At 40.3% G+C, this 18144-nt stretch overlaps 1 long non-coding RNA gene across 2 annotated transcripts; it reads right to left on the minus strand.

Annotated features, from left to right (window-relative positions):
- Positions 1-59: 59 nt before the first annotated feature.
- On the minus strand, positions 60-14780 carry LOC140849305 (uncharacterized). Of its 2 annotated transcripts, none has more exons than XR_012131049.1 (2): positions 14683-14780; positions 60-841 (listed from the first exon to the last, which is right to left on the minus strand). It is a non-coding gene; the product is annotated as an uncharacterized lncRNA (long non-coding RNA). The 2 variants fall into 2 exon arrangements; XR_012131048.1 differs by lacking the exon at positions 14683-14780 and adding an exon at positions 2481-11381.
- Positions 14781-18144: the final 3364 nt, after the last annotated feature.

Consider the following 18144-nt stretch of genomic DNA (forward strand, 5'->3'; position numbering starts at 1 on the left):
AGGTCAAGGAGTAGTGGTGAACAACACAAGCATGGCCCTTGCTCACGAGGTAATTGCAGTTTGTGATAGGTGAACAAATAATTTACTCAGCGACTTCTGATGGAATTACCATGAATATCAGTTCTGAGGTACACTTTCTTTCATGTTTAATTGGGGTTACGCTTTATAATTGATGGAATATCCTAGTTGAATTGTCAACATGTTTTTTCTTTGTGAATAATGCATAAAGTAATGAATGGCACTTCTTATTTGCCATGATGTCTTAGATTGTACTCAGTACAGTAGTCTCATCAACCAAGACGTCTGATTTTTCCAGAGACGAATAGCTGTCTACCGTAGCACCGAGAGACGAGCAGCTGTCTACCATAGCACAGAGGCTGTCAAACTTGAGGGGTGTCAGAGTCACCTGGAAGTCTTGTTAGAGCCGATTGCTGGGCCTCTCCGTCAGTCTCTGATTAAGTCAGTCTAGGGTGGGGCGTGAGAACTGGCATCTCTACATCTCTAACAAGTTCCCAGGTGATGCTGATGGTGCTAGTCCAGGGACCACAACTTGAGAAGCACTGTCATCCAGATGACATTTTTTTTTAATTATATTGTTGTGAGAAACCATTAATTGGCATTGATAAGTTCAGTGATCTTTGGTCTGAGTAAAGCCCAGAGGCATTGTTGTACGTTACTATTCCTGGAAAGAAAGAGATTTCTAGGACTTTTTGAGAAACGTGTATATGTGATTTTTCTTCCAGCTTGCCTCTGCCCTTGATCTTCCCCTTCTTCGTATTAATCAAGCAAATAGCCCTGACCTCCTCAGTGTGTCGCAGTATTATTCTGGAGAACTGGTGACCTATGTGAGAAAGGTAAGAAACGTATCAAGATGATGTTTATTTTTTGCACATGTGTTTTTATTTTCAAAGAACTTTTACACCTGCTTTATAAATGCTAGTGGTAGTAACCCCATTTTATAGGTGTAGAAACTGAGAAACAGATTACAGTGGTTTCTTCAAAGTCACAGAGCTAGTTGGTAAAAGACGCAGATCTAGATCCAATATGTCCTAGTCACAAGTTAAGTTTTCAGGGGAATTTTGGTCCTGGTTTCAGTTACATATGGTGTAGCATGGAAGCAAATAGGCCTGGATTCAAAATTTACCTGGGTCACATACTAACCTTTGTGACCTTTGGCCATTGTACTTAACATCTCTGAACCTCAGTCTCCTAAAAATGTGTCATCTGAAAAAGATACATTTTTTTGCAGCATTTCTATGAGGATTAGCTTTATATCCTGTGAGCAAATAATATTTGAAGGCATGTAGCCCTGGACCTGATAGCAGTTATGAAAAAAACTCTTTGAAGTCCCTCAGCATCCCTTGCAATAGACCAATGGCTGTTTGCACACACTGGTACCTTTCCTCCTGTCATCCTAACATTTTTTAGCAAAGAAAAATAAATGTTCAGATCACGGGAAGATGACAGCGTGAGTAGTTCAGAGGAAATCTCCTCCCAAAAACATATATATTTATGAAAATACAATAAATACAACTATTCCTAAAAGAGACACCAGTGGATGCAGTAAAACAGCCAGGACACATCTACATCTGCGAGAACTCAACATCACACGAAGGGGGTAAGATACAAGCCACGGCCAGGAAGGACCCAAATGCTCCCCCTCCCCAAAACCCAGTGGGAAGGAAGGAGTCGGAATGGGGAGGAAGTGAAAGCCCAGTACTGCTAAACAACCAGCTCTAGAAATCCGCACCTCGAACGCAGACACAAGGTTCACGGGGTGCTGGATATTAGAGAAACGGAAAAGCAAAACCTGTGGGCAGTTGCCCGCAACTGGTGCCCCTGAGACAAAAGAAAAGCGAGTGCTTTCTGCAAGTCTTAAAGAGACAGGGACCCCATAGATGGATGAAGTTGTCCTGGCACACTTAGCCAGCAGCTGGGAATCCTGGGGAAACTTAGGTGCCCTAAATCCTGGGGAGGCAGTGCAGCTCTGAAGCCCCTCATGGCACTAAGCAACCTGCCAGTCGTTCCTCCAACTGGTGTGAACTCCGACACACCGGCCCAGTAGCGGGAGAGTGGCAGTGCGTGCCAGGGATGGCGGTGCCAGAAGGGACTGGGAGCAGATACATGTGCCAACGGTGCAGGAGGGGACCAGGAAAGGCTTGTGCGAGCCCGCAGCAGTGCAACCGAACAGCCCAGGCATGGCTCGCGCACACCAGCAGCAGTGGAGCCAGAGGAGCCCGGTAGAGAACCGCGCGCACCTGCAGCAGAGCCAGAGGGAGCAGGCGCACTCCCAGCAGCTGACCAGAATCCCAGCCCAAGGCACAGCTGCCCAGGGCAGACCCAAAGGCCACTGCTGGCACAGAGCTGCCTGGCAGGGGCGCTGCTAGCACGGAGGAGCACACCTGGCGTGCCTGCCACTCCTCGCAGGGCTCCGTGCTGCTCTGACAGAGACCCTGCCCACAGCAGCTTAGGGGACTCACCCGGTGGCTGCTCCAGGAGTGCAGGTAACCATCAAAGGCAGTGGGGAAGGGCAAGGGAACCAGCAAGCAGGAAAGGACTTTCTTCTCCCAGCTGACACACCCGCAAGCTGCCTACAGCCACTGCTATCACCATGAAAAGGCAAATAGATTTAGTCCAGTCCAAGATAGTTCAAACAACACCTGAGAAAGGATCTGCAGAGGCAGACCTAACGAGTCTCCCTGAAAAAGAATTCAAAATAAAGTCATAAACATGCTGACAGAGCTGCAGAGAAATATGCAAGAGCTAAGGGATGAAGTCCGCAGGGAGATTACAAACGTCCAGAGGGAGATTACAGAAGTGAAACAAACTCTGGAAGGATTTATAAGCAGAATAGATTAGATGCAAGAGGCCATAGATGGAATAGAAACCAGAGAACAGGAACGCATAGAAGCTGATGCAGAGCGAGATAAAAGGATCTCCAGGAATGAAACAATATTAAGAGAACTGTGTGACCAATCCAAAAGGAACAATATCTGCATTATAGGGGTACCAGAGGAAGAAGAGAGAGAAAAAGGGATAGAAAGTGTCTTTGAAGAAATAATTGCTGAGAACTTCCCCATACTGGGGGAAGAAATAGTTGCTCAGACTATGGAGGCACACAGAACTCCTGAGACACGGGACCCAAAGAGGACAACAGCAAGACACATAATAATTAAAATGGCAAAGATCAAGGACAAGGACAGAGTATTAAAGGCAGCCAGAGAGAGAAAAAAGGTCACCTACAAAGGAAAACACATGAGGCTATCATCAGGCTTCTCAACAGAAACCTTACAGGCTGGAAGAGAATGGCATGATATATTTAATGCAATGAAACAGAAGGGCCTTGAACCAAGGATACTGTATCCAGCATGATTATCATTTAAATATGAAGGAGGGATTAAACAATTCCCAGACAAGCAAAAGTTGAGGGAATTTGCCTCCCACAAACCACCTCTACAGGGTATTTTAGAGGGACTGCTCTAGATGGGAGCACTTCTAAGACTAAATAGATGTCACCAGAGAAAATAAAAACACAGCAAAGAAAGCAGACCAACCAAATACTAACTAAAGGCAAAAAATAAAATCAACTACCCACAAAAGCAGTTAAAGGAAGCACAAAAGAGCACAGAATAAAACAACCAACATATAAAGAACGGAGGAGGAGGAATACGAAGGAAGAAAAATAAAGAATGACCAGACAGTGTTTAAATTAGCTCAATAAGTGAGTTAAGTTAGAAGATACTAAAGAGGCTAACCTTGAACCTTTGGCAACCACAAATCTAAAGCCTGCAATGGCAATAAGTACATATCTTTCAATAATCACCCTAAATGTAAATGGACTGAATGCACCAATCAAAAGACACAGAATAATAGAATGGATAAAAAAGCAAGACCCATCTCTATGCTGCTTACAAGAGACTCACTCAAACTCAAAGACTATAGGAACAAAGAAAGACAGAAGGAACAAAACAGCAGCAGAATCATAGAACCTAAGAATGGACTAACAGTTACCAAAGGGAAAGGGACTGGGGAGAAAGGGAGGGAAGGGAGGGATAAGGGTGGGGAAAAAGAAAGGGGACATTATGATTAGCATGTATAATGTTGGGGGGGGTGGCATGGGGAGGGCTGTGCAACACAGAAGACAAGTGATGATTCTACAGCATCTTACTACACTGATGGACAGTACTGTAATGGGGTTTGTGGGGGGGGTTTGGTGAAGGGGGGACCCTAGTAAACATAATATTCTTCATGTAACTGTAGATTAATAACAACAAAATTAATTAATTCATTAATTTAAAAAATAAAATAAAATAAAATAAAAAAGGTAGGGAGTCAGTAGTTGAGAATTCTTCTGGGACCACAGTAATGCATATTATTTAACAACTGGCTGATAAAAATATAGCTGTACCCAAACATGTGACAAAAATTTTGCACCAGTCCACAGATAAACAAGTGTGATCTACAATCTGTTACACAAACGGAAATAAAACTAAAAGATGACTGTTAATTATATATAAATACATACAAAGTGAGAGTATAACTATCCATAACACAACCTCCATACTTGAATTACCCCTCAACTGGCTTTAAAGTATATCACAGAAACTGCTAGTTCAAACTAGATTATCTGCAGCACAGCAGAAAGCTGAGTCCCCAAGTCTGGCCATTCTTGTCAGACTCTACTAAGCCTTTCCTTCCTATATATTTGTCTTTACTCAACCATTAATTCAAGTATCTCACCAATTTCTAGGTGCCAGACCCTGATTCAGCAAGAAAAATGAAAAAAACAGAAGATAGTCTGCATTCAAGGAGTTCTAAATCCATGAGATGAGATAAATTATAAGAAGGAAGTATACAGTAAGAGAGGTAAAAAGAGCAGGGTGGTTAAAGTCTGAGACTAGTCTGAAATACCTGAAAGCTACTTCTCTGACTTGCTAGCTATGTGAACTGAGTAAGTTCTTCACCTGTAAAATGAGGATAATAGAACCTACCTAATAGGAGTTTTTATGAGATAATACCCAACAGAGAAATAAGCACTGTGTATTATTTACTGCTATTACTAGTAAGAGTGCTATTACTGAAATATGACCAAAGTGCTATGGGAAAATGAAGCAGTTAACTGCCTAGGGAAGATTATCAGAGATGTTATCAAACTGAGGCTTGAAGAATTAGTAGGAATCCAGACAGGTAAGAGCATATGCAAAAACAGTAATAAAATAGCCTAGCATGTCCAGAAAACAATACGAACAAACTACAGAGAAACAGGACAAAGAGAAAAGAGAAAGGATAAAAATAAAGAATGACCAGACAGTCTTTAAAATAGCTCAATGAGTGAGTTACAATGGCATCAGATGCTTAAGAGTCTTACAAGCCTAGTGAATTTACACAAGACAATCAGGAACCACAAGAAAAGGCACACCTTAGGAAAGATCAAGGTTCAAATCTAAGTTTACTGTGAAATGGATCAAAGACCTGAAGGTAAATCATGAAACCATAAAACTCTTAGAAGAAAGCATAGGCAAAAATCTCTTAAATGTAAACGAGCAACTTTTTTCTGAACACATCTGCTAGGGCAAGGGAAACAAAAGCAAAAATGAACAAATGGGACTACGCCAAACTAACAGGCTTTCTGTACAGCAAAGTATACCATCAGTAGAACAAAAAGGCATCCTACAGTATGGGAGAATATATTCATAAACAAACAAGGGTTAACATCCAAAATATATAAAGAACTCACAAGCCTCAACAACCAAAAAGCAAATAACCCGATTAAAAAATGGGCCAAGAATATGAACCGACACTTCTCCAAAGAAGAAATTCAGATGGCCAATAGGCACATGTAAGATTCTCCTCATCGCTAATTATCAGAAAAATGCAAATTAAAACCACAATGAGATACCACTTCACACCAGTTAGGATGGCCAACATCAAAAAGACAAGGAACAACAAATGCTGGCGAGGATGTGGAGAAAGGGGAACCCTCCTACACTGTTGGTGGGAATGTGAACTAGTTCAACGATTGTAGAAAGCAATATGGAGGTTTCTCAAAAAAACTAAAAACAGAAATACCATTTGACCCAGGAATCCCACTCCTAGGAATTTACCCAAAGGAAACAAAATCTCAGATTCAAAAAAACCTATGCACCCCTATGTTTACTGCAGCACTATTCACAATAGTCAAGACATAGAAGCAACCTAAATGTCCATCAGTAGATGAATGGATAAAGAAGATGTGGTACATATACACAACGGAATATTATTCAGCCATAAGAAAACAAATCCTACCATTTGCAACAACATGGATGGAGCTAGACAGTATTAGTTAGGCTCAGTGAAATAAGTCACACGGAGAAAGACAAGTACCAAATGATTTCCCTCATTTGTGGAGTATAACAATGAAGCAAAACTGGAGGAACAAAACAGCAGCAGACTCACCGACTTCCCAAGAAGAGACTAATGGTTACCAAAGGGGAAGGGTGGGGGAGAGTGGGTGGGGAGGGAGGGAGAAAGGGATTGAGAGGTATTATGATTGGTACACATGGTGTGTTGGGGGGTCACAGGGAAGACAGTGTAGCACAGTGAAGACTAGTAGTGACTCTGTGGCATCTTACTACGTTGATGGACAGTGACTTCAATGCGGTATGGAGAGGACTTGATAATATGGGTGAATATAGTAACCAAAATGTTCTCATGTGAAATCTTCATAAGAGTGTATATCAGTGATACCTTAATAATAAAAAAATCTAAGTTTACTGTGTAGCCTCAATTTCTCTGAGTCTCAGTTTTCTCATCTGTAAAATGAGGGATACCATTATCTGGTTTGGATGGTGACTGGGATTATTTAAATATCTCCAAAATGCCCTGGTGTAGGGCCTGGCATGTAATACTTAAACAGCAGGTGATAGTATCATCACTATATGTGATAGTAGTCAACTTTTGATGCTGGAATAGTCAAGGATAAGTTCATAGGACCCTAGTTTGACAATGTCTACTAGACGTGCCATTCTCCTGTCCCATCTACTCTTTTACTGAAACAAATGAACAAAACAGACTGATTTTATATTCTCTTCTTATATTTTATGATGCATTCTAACAGATGGACGCTCAAAAATATATTTGGGAAACAGAATGAATTGTCTGGTATACCTGTTCTTAGTGAAACGGCCAGCACGAAGTCATAAACAGCCAATTAAGTTTATTAATACTGAGATGTTTCCAGAAGCATACCAACAATTTCCTACCAGTTACTTAGCTGGTAGAAAATGCAATGCTTTCCCTACTGTACACAATACCAACACTCCCCTCTGCAAAAAAAAGCCCACTTCAAAAGAAATCAGAAGATAAAAGTTCAAAAACTCAGCTTAGTAACTGGGCCTCAGTTACTTCATCTATAAAATAGAGTTACTACCTATTCTATTTACCTCGCTGAGTTACTAGAAGCATTAGATAAGAATGTATATAACGGCACTTTAATAAGTACACAACTATACAGTATTATCATTCTGACATCCAGTTAGATGATTTTAGAACATCCTGGAGTCTCAGTTCCTAACTTCCTTCCCTATAATGATCCTGTCCTCCATTCTCCCTTAGCCTTTTAACTCTCATGGTCAATACCAACCATCTCAATCCTTCTATAATCTCTATTTCAAACACTGTGCTCTGCAACCACAACCTTCTACCTTTCCAGTTCATTTCTTCTAGCACCTCCAAAATTCTTAAAACCCCATCAGAACCTACAATCCACTGATCTAATTTTTCACTCCATTCCCCTACCCCTCCACCCCGAAGTCCTCACCAAGTTTAAAATTACATAGTCCATTATTACAATCACTCCCTTGTCCCCACTCACATTAACTCTGGTTAGTGGAGACTGGGTATCACAGTTTTAACAGTATGTATAGCACATTTAATACAACTGTATCCAAATTAATCTTCCTGTAAGAAAAACTGCATTGATATTTACCCCATTTAAATACCTTAAACAGTTAGTACATTCCTACTTAGAACATTAAAATAAAACTTATCTTTGTAGCCCTAGATTTCACTTTTTCCCTATGCCCAATGGCTTGTATAATCATTGTCCTGAAAAAATCAAGAGCTTCAGTTGGAGCTATTTTCTCCAAATGAGTATCTCCCATTCCTTTCCTTTGCAAGGATGCAATCCCATCTTTCAAGATCCAGCTTAAAAGCTGACTTCTTCTTAAAGGCACGTCCAATCATCCCACTTTGAGGGTTTTCTCCTTTCCTTACAATTTTGCATTTACTAACTATATGATCCATCTGATAATTATGCTGGTGAGGAACAAATTATTGTTACTTTTATTCTCTAGAACAAAAGCTCCTTGAAAAACACTACTTCTTAACCAACTCCCACCACCAACGTACTCAATATATCTGTCTTAGTACAACCACTATTCCAATATTGTTTTATTTAACAATCCTTCCAAAAATTAGTTTGTTTTCTAGAAAATATTCTGAAGGTATATATACCCCTTGGCATCTCTTGTGCAGATAGTACCTTAAAGTAGTATGAAACCAATTAAATTTTCAACTACTTCTGCCCTTTCTTTTAGGGTAACTGGCAAATTTTACTCATAGCAACAAGAGAAATTACTGATTCTACAGCATACAATCCACAAGCATCAGCATTATTATCTTCAATAGTCAACACCCACATTAACAAGTTAATTTCTTGTTTTATCAATACTGCCTCAAAAAGGATGAAAAGTTCTCTCTACTCCCTCAACTCTGAAAAAACTGTTAACATGAACAGTTAAGATATGAGTACTGACTTTTCCAACAATCATTACTTAAAACCAGTCACAAAACATGACCAATGACTGATTTTTTTCCTTTTTTTATTAAGGTATCATTGATATACAATCTCATAAAGGTTTCACACGAGCAAAACTGAGGCTATTACGTTCACCCATATTATCAAGTCCCCCCTACACACCCCACTGAAGTCACTGTCCAGCAGCATAGTAAGAAGCTACAGAGCCAATGACTGTTTTTCTATTACAACTTAACACATGGAGAGCTGTTTTATATTTCAATTTTATAAACTACAGAGATAAGTTGAAATTCCTTTTTGAAATCAATGTAATTGCCAAAAGAGTGGCAAGAACAACAAATAATTGGAACTTCATGAGATGAGACCAATTGTAATACACCTCTGGTTGCTTGCGTGACACCCATAAGATTTATCTTACCTCAACAACGTCAGTAAAAAGAATAACTAAGGCAAGTAACAGGAAATGCCTGTTTTGATCCTAACTTTAATTTCTTACTATCTATAGTCCTTACTAAAACATTATGTGCTCTTAACCTATGTACAGTGCCAAAGCAACTTCAACTTTTTCTTCATCCATTCCTAAATTAGGTGTAAAATGCTAAATGTATTTGTTAAATCCCAAAGAAATAAGCCTGACAGTACAGTATATTCTGTCTTTCACCATGGGCATATTTAAGTTTTTGCACTAATACAATACGCATTAAGTACATTTGGTTAGAATTCCACAGTTAAATGGTCAATTCACTTCTTATAACTGAAAGATCACTGCAACATCTTCTGGTATTCACTGCAATATCTAATCAATGCCTTCTTTCAGTATTTATGGTGGTCTTTTGTAATTCCTTTGGTAATTACCATGAGTCAGCTTTCACTTAATACTAAATGGGAATGCTAATATGAAGAAAGAATTAATATCACACACACAAGCAAAAGAACCAAGTTGTTTCAGGGAATAAATTTTAACAGAATTGAAGAACTCAAGCTGGAATCCATTTTCATTAATAAAATAGTAGAAACTTACTGGTTTACAAGAAAAAAATGAAACTTCTACATGGGTTTCAAATTCAAGATCTCATGAACCTGTTCTTTTCAGAAAATGGTAATACTGACCACATCAAGACAACAGTCTTTTTTTCATTTTGCCATGTACCCAAATAAATGAACATGTATCTCAGCTATGAAGCAGCACAATCAGGACAGCTAATTATATATGTGCTTTAATAAATTTTTAAGTCACAAATTTTAGTTTAGATTATGTAACTTATCATAAAGACCTGAGAAAATGATAATCCCTCTGCAGTACTCTAATGAGAATTATGTGACACACTCAGAATGAAAGGAAAGAATATAACAGGGACACCTATTTTGCTCTAATGCTGCAGCACTAGAACAGCCCTGTAATAATCAGCCTTACAGTATATTTGGATCTGTTTCTTCTTGGTCCCCACGCCCACTTTGAAAACAGTGCATCATCACATGAAGTCCCATGATCACAGTCTTGCCAACCCCATTCTCCCTTCAATACAACGTATACATTTTTCTCCTGTGACATTATTCCTTGACATGTTCCAAGTTTTTAAGAGCCTTTTGCCTTAGATACATACCCTGTACCCTTTAGATCACCACTAGGTAGCCCTCCCTTATACTGACCTTATTTGGTCACTCTTGATCCCCAGAACATGTAGTAACCAACAACTTTATATTTGCTAATGATCATGTCAATTCATCATCATTTTGAAACCTATACATCATTATTTTGAAACCTTGTTCCAATCCCTTCCACCTATCATAATATGCATGGGAAAGGGAAGAGCAATGATTTTGCCTTGTTTCAGCAATCCAAGCAAAGGTGACACTGACTTTCATAGCTAGTAGCATCTCAGGCAGATAATGGGAGAGAGACCCAGTTAACAGAGATTAGAACACCTGCTAATGTGTCTTCTCTGGCATGTCTGCAATAGAATGCCAACTCTATTACAGTACCACACAGAAAATTTACTAACATGCTTCTGTGACCTGAATATTTTTAAACTGTAAACTTCCTCACTTAAGATCTTAAGATTTATCACATCCTGGTCACATACATGAAACACAGAGAGAAATCCTACAAACATACTACATAAAAGTAATACATGACTTGCTTATTGCTATTTACCATTATGAATACTTACACAGATTTTAAAAGTTCTTGGGTACTTTTTATATTTTTATTATGACCTTTACAGTAATATTTGTTTCTCCCATTACTTCACCATTCCTTGATCTATCATCACAGCTCCTTTTTATCAGAACTCTAATGAAGACATTCAGAACAAGAAAGAATGGAAGACAAAGTACTTTAAGTCACCAGTTCTCTGCAGTTACAGAAGCTGAAGAACATTTCCTCACTAGCATTCAGCTACATCACCATTAACAGCTGCACAGCCAATAATGCTAAACAGTGTATCTTAACACTTTAGAGCTGTACATCACTGTACAAATAAAACTTTCTTTAGTGAACATATAATTCAAAGTGCTAAATAATCTCTATCTTAAGTTATCCTATGTATTTTCCAGTTTTTGTGTGTAACATTTCAATCTATCAACAAACACGCCTTAATCTGGCAAATGTAGGCAGAAATCATGTCTCATTCAGAAATTCAGGTCAGATTCTTGAAGCAGTTAAAACTCTTAAGACATTAAAAAAAAAAAATACTTCAGCCTATTTCACAAAGCTTTCCAAAGATCAAATATCACTTTCAAGGCTACACAGAAGAATATCTTAGCTGAAACAGTTAACAATATATGCTCTTTGACACAGTGTAACTAATGATGGTCAGAAACCTCCCCCAGAAGCCCTTGGAAGATGAACCCAAAACAAATCTGAACAGAACAGAGTAAAAACTGTTAACTGTCACACCTCTCTAAAAACTCATTAATTCTTTGTGACCTGTAAGTTTATCCTCCATATTTGATAACTGAACTACAGTTATATAAAAACATAATTGCAAGCAGAGATAATGGTCAGGAGCACAGCTTCAAGAGTCAAAGTACTAGAGTCTGAATCCAGGCTCTGCCAGTTAGAAACTGTGTGTACTTGGCCAAGTTATTTAAAACTCTGTGCCTCAGCTGACTCTTTCGAAAATGGGAGTAACAATATCTACTCATAGGGTTATTGCGAAGATTATGAGATAATACACATAAAGCCTACAGAACAGTACCTGTTTATTATAATGAAGTCATCAAAAAATTTTTAATGTACACTGATAAAGATCACTCTTTATATTCGGAAGTGCTTCGAGTGGCATAATACAGTTAAACTCCTCACTGTATTATACAAAACACATCTGAAAGCTTAGGTGTTCACCAATCTAACAGTGTACCAATTCTTGACTCAGTTCAAGAGACAGTATTAAAACTCCAAAATTTGAACTTAATGGTAAATTGGCAAAGAATAAAATTCTATAATTCTAAATTATCTTGCCAAATAAAAGGCAAAGAAAATGATTGTCATCTAGAACTTACCAGAGAAGATTGCCCCCCCAAAATTCCAGTGCTATAAGAAGATCTGTTTTAAAACAACAGGATTTATGCACTGTGTTTGGAAACCTACTTAGGGTTTGTTTTCAAGTGTACTCAGTGACTTCACCTCATTTGTCACTTAAAACCTTAAAAAGAGGCCACATTTAATTTTTAATAACCTGACCTTAAAAAATGTTTCAGATACACTACACACAGAAGCATCCTATTACTTCTCTCCAATAACTTTAAATCAAAGGACACTGATAAAAATCAATTTGTATTTTCCCTTTATTAAAACATCCAGAAAAGACTACTACTCGAGTATTTTTAAATGAATGTTTTTTAGAACTATTAGTACAATAATTTACAAAAGCTTTAAACATACTGTCTGAAAGTCTGTCATTCCCAATATCCTACTGACACATAGTATTAGGACAACTGAAGTTAAAAAGCCAACATTTTCCAGGCTGGCCTAATGCAGCAGGAGTTGGTTATTACAACACATATGCATTATCTTCAAAGGAATACCCAGCGACTTGAAGCAAGTTTTACATAAACCCAACTAAAGCATTGGAAAAGTCATCTTATTTGAAAAGGAAGACTTTCTCAATTTTTTCAAGTAACAGCATTTATACTCTGCTACCCAGTTTTCAAAATCTTTCAAGACCCTGCAAATCCTGTTTAAGCCTGCTAAAATTCCATGGGTGACAGCCATTTTCCCTCAAAACTTAATTGTCCAGATTACCTATTTTCAATTTTATTAGGTCACCTTGAAATCCTCTCTTCCATAAAGCACTTAAGGGTTTTAGTTATAAACATGTCTCTAAAAATTAACCAATAAAGCCCACACATTTTGCAGCCTACTCATGTTTTAAAATGCTCGCTAAAAAAACCACCTTTATCGGGGACCAAATACCTAAAATGAACTGCTTCAAATTTCCCTGGACCTGCATTATACCCTTTATACACCTTGAGATCCTGTATTATGCTGCAGCTATACAGCAGACGCACGATCACAAGGTTTTCAACAGCCTCCAGATCCCTTACTGCTGCAAAACTTCTGATAAACCTTCCATGCAGTAGACCGTTAACAGTGCTGGTTTAACTGCTTTACCTGTTTATTTACCAACCCAATCATCTCAGGGAATTCAAACTGCCTTCTGAACCTTATCTAGAGTATTCCTGTGTTCTTTTGAGGAAGATCTGCACCTGGAAAAAACTTTTGAGTTTTAGTGTTCATTCTCTAGTCCAAATTCCTGTTGCCAGGATATGCGGTAGTAATGCAAGAGGTTTCTTTGAGACTCTAAAATTGTATTTTACCCTAGCAATAGCCAACCTCTACTAATCCCTTTTTAGTGGCCGAGATTGCTGCGGATTATAATGCTCAACAGGAAGGTTTTTTAAACATCCGAAAGACGAGTTATTCGAATTCAGGCCTTAATTTTTTCCTAAATAATACTTGTCATCACAAGGACATGTTTCCATACATTTGCAACTTAAGAAAGAAAAAAATCAAGCTTTTGGCACTATTTATCACAGCTTGAAAAGTCCATCACCATCACGCTTTTTCTTTCGAAGTAGGATTTCAGACAAAGCTTCCATCAACCATAGTCCTGTAACATGCTTTCCAAGCCAACTGACGGCCTGCTAACAGCAACATTTACACCCGGGGAAATCTTTATAGTTGACTAATCAAGAAGGCGTCTGATAACCAAAGCACCCTTTCTCGAGGAAATGTAAGAAGCAACAACTAAAGGGATTTATTACAGTGAGGAAAGAAGGACTCTCCAAGCAGGGCCATGGAGCAAAATTCAGGGGTTCGGAAGCCCTGGTCTCAGCAACACTGGCCCCAAGGCCTCCCCACCCAGCCCGCTATCCCCCCGGGAGCCAGCCCTGCACCTCCATAGGCCCGGCAGACCAGAGGGGAGCACCTCCCCCACCCCACGCAGCGGCCAGGCTCGAGTTCCGAAACCTGAAGCCCAAACAGGCCAAAGCCGCAAACGCGGCAGCGTGAGTTTAAAAGGTATGAAAACACAGGGTGAGAGGAGATGCGGCCTCGCCTCAAGCTGGGAGGCCCCCTGAGGAATCCGAGGCGGGAGAAGAGCGAGCCGGTTGATAAGCCGGAACAGTCTGGAAGAAAAGAGAGCTGGGAGCGGGGGATGAGGAGGTTCCTGCTCGGCCAGCGCCTTCTCCGGGTCCTCGGCGACGCCCCGTTTACCTGAAAGGCTCGGTCCTCGTTGAAGCGGGAGAAGCGATCCGCCATTTTGCCTCCCTCACTCCTCTCAGGACGACGCTCTCCGGCTAGCTCCTTCCCTCCCGCGACACCCGCCCCCTCGCTCCCCTCCTCTGTTCCCCGCCTCCTCCCACGCCCACCCGGTGCGCACAGGCCGGGAAAGGAGGATGCGCGTCCAGAACGGAGCCCAGCGGACGCAGGCGCCTTTCGGCCCTGGAGGCGGGACATTCCTCCACGCCCCGCCCTCCTCTCTCAGCCTAGTGCGACCCCCGGCGGCCGCGCGTGCGCGCTAGTGCTGGACAGCTGCGAGCGCTTCCGGAGAGAAAGGTGACGCGGGGCGCAGTGCGTGTGTGTATGGATGTGTTCCACCTGCTCTCTTCCCGGAATGCATTATCTTTTTTTGCCCTCTTGCGTCCCTCTGTATGCGAAACCCATCCTTTGTTTTATTCACCAAATGGCAGCATTATGTAGTGGCCAAAAGCGAGGATTTTGAAGCCAGACTGCTCAGTTTCGAATCCCGGTTTGCTTTGAACGTTAAACCGTGAACGAAACGGGAAAAGGCCTTTCTCTCAAAGGGTTTACATTCCACTGTGGTAAATCAGATGAATAATAAAACAATTGAGTAATTTTTAATATTAATGAGTGCTACAAAAAAATAAAACGGTGCAGTGATGAGAGGGACTTCTGAAATGACCTTTGACCCGAGGAACAGAAGCGGCCTGCAACCTTGGAGCAGGGGAAACATTAGAGCAAAGGCCCAATGACTGCTAAGAACTTGGCATTCTCAAGCGATCATTTTAGAAAGCTTTTTCTCAAGAGACCAAAGTTTCAAATCAATTCAAGTTCTCTGGGCTCTTCGGTTTCCATTTTATAAAGTAAGGAAATTGAGTTTGGTAATCTACTGCCCCTGTCACTGACTTTGTATGGGTTATGAATCAGGTTTTTCCACCTTATGACGTTCCTGAAGGACCCCACCCAGCCCACCAATTCCCTTAGCCAAAACACATAAAACACACAGGAGTAGCAGAACTTCCCTACTTTTGAAAGAGTAGTTGACAAGAAATCACACAATGAAAAAATGACCCTTACTGCACCCTGAGAGTCAAACGGAATGTAATTTTTTGGAGGAAGGGTGTGTATCTCCTATTCCTATGTTACCTTCTGCAGTCCAAGGAGAATACAGTTCTAAGCAGTGAAACGAGCTCCCTAACTAGGGAGAAGCAAAACACACAATGTAAACATTGTAAAGAGACCTGAGGATACATGTGGCAGATTGAATCACATGGATACCCATGACACATTTACCTCTTTTCCCTCTCCCAATCCCACTAAAATGATAGTAAAAGAATCAGAAGGACATAAACTTACATGGACAAAGAGACCTGAAGAAGGGACAACAGATGTCAACAAAATTTTGGAAGCTAAAGAGCATAGATAAATGGAAATGCACTAGTAGAATGGAGAAAGCAAAGTCCTGGAGTGAGGAAGCCAGGAAACATGTTGAATTAATGCAGAGGAGTATCAGAAAGACTCAGGAATTGGAATCACCAGGTTTCCCTGAAGGTGAGGGTGTGGATGGAGCCAGAAACAGGAATAGTTACAAGGCAGTTTAGAGAGAAGTAACTCTTAAATCCCTTTCCCACCCAAGTAGCAAACTGGAGAATTCTCTTGGATATGCTGGAGAGACTTTGACATATCTGGCTCAGCTAAAGAAGGAGATAACAGGCTGAAAATGGCAAGGTTTGGTAAAAGCCAACATTCTGGTCAGAGAATTGTTCTCCCAGCAAAAGACTACAGGATCTCTCTCTAGGAAACTGATCCCTCTCTGGTTTAATGGGAAAAATCCTACACGTCCAAAAACAGGAATAGAGAGTGAGGCCTCCCCAACATAAAGGTCATGTTCCTGTCCAGATATTCCACAGAGAAGTCCATCATTCAGGAAACCCCATCCACAGAGTTTCCACTCAGCTCTTATGCATAGTCGGATAGAAGGAAACCTGTAACAAAGACAGACATCCCCACCCAAAAAACAAAAACGGAAAGGAATTCAGAGGAACTAGAGATAACAAAAGTAGCAAAAGAAACCGTAAGACAATTACAATCAACATCTATGGAGATAGAAGATCACCTCAGGGAACAAGGGACCACATTAGGGAGCAAAGAATGCCGAAAAAGAAAATTCAAAATTAAGAAATAACTTTTGGAAATTAAACAAATAAAATTAAAAAGAAATTAAACAGAAATAAAAAATTCAATTGAAGAGTTAGAAAATAAAGTCACAGAAATCTCCTAGAAAACAGAGTATAAAGACACCCTGGTCTCCTTAATTATTGCAGTAACTTCTAAGTGTTCTGCTTCCACCCTGACCCCTTACAGTCTTCAAAGAAGCTATGGTGATCCTGTTAAAAGGTCAGTCAGATCTCATCAGTTCTCTGCTCCAACCCTCCAGGGGCTTTCCCTGTCATTCATAGTAAAGTCCACCTACTACTGAGACAGGGACCATGGGCTTAGACTGAGTAGGGTGAGGGCCTCTGGAAAAAGCAAGGCAAGATATTTACAGTCAAAGCAATGTAACAATGTAAAGTCCCTATCGAAACTCTGTGTTCAGCATTATGCAAAGGCAAGGTCACACTAATTCTCTAGGGTAAAGATACCAGACTAGGAATATAGACATATTCATTGAGATCAGCTAAAAGTCAAAAGGCCAGGAGCAACTTGGCCTGGAAAGTTTGAGTGTTCCACAAGGGTATCTCAGCATAACCCATGACTTCACTGTAAACAGCCCTAGCAAACAGACAATAACTCAGCCCACCTTGAGGGCAGGGCAGGTGGTACAAATCCACACCCTAAGCCCTCAGTTCCCAAAAGTCCTCAACTGCCTATAAATCCCCTAGACAACGCACCATCCTGGGTTCTCTTGTCCCCTCCTGGTGTGAGCCAGGAGCTCTTTCCTCTCACTTTATTTCTAAATAAAAGCTTCTGCCCTAGCTCTACTACCTTGGGTGTTTGCTAAGTTCATTCTTCGACTCAGCAAACAAGAACCCTGGCATCACTACCACCTCACCTCTCAGATCTCCTTTTCTCTCTGCACCCTGCTTCGCTACTCTCTGGACACACCACCTGGCTATACCTTAATCCCTAAGTCTGTTCCCACTTCAGTCTGCCCTACTTGGGAGATAATGTATATGCTGTTCTTTCTGCCTATCATTCTTTCCCAGATATCCATCCACGTGGCTCACCATCCACCACTCATACTCTGGTCTTTATTCTCAGTAAGATTTTCCCTAATAATGCTATTTAAAATCACAGAGCCCCATATTCTGAACTCCCTAGCTCCCTTCCCTAATTTTATTTTTCTCCATAGTACTTATCACTTTCTAATGTGTAATGTTTGCTCCTTGAGAGCAGGGATTTTTCTCAGTTTTGTTCCCCTCCGTATCCTAGTGCCAAGAATAATGAATGGCATATAGAAGGCACATGAAACATTCTCCAGAATAGACCACATACTAAGCCACAAAAAGAGCCTCAGTAAATTCCAAAAGATTGAAATCCTACCAACCAACTTTTCAGACCACAAAGGTATAAAACTACAAATAAATTGTACAAAGAAAGC

This window comes from Manis javanica, chromosome 4 (genome assembly GCF_040802235.1).
Source record: "Manis javanica isolate MJ-LG chromosome 4, MJ_LKY, whole genome shotgun sequence".
Classification (NCBI taxonomy): domain Eukaryota; kingdom Metazoa; phylum Chordata; class Mammalia; order Pholidota; family Manidae; genus Manis; species Manis javanica.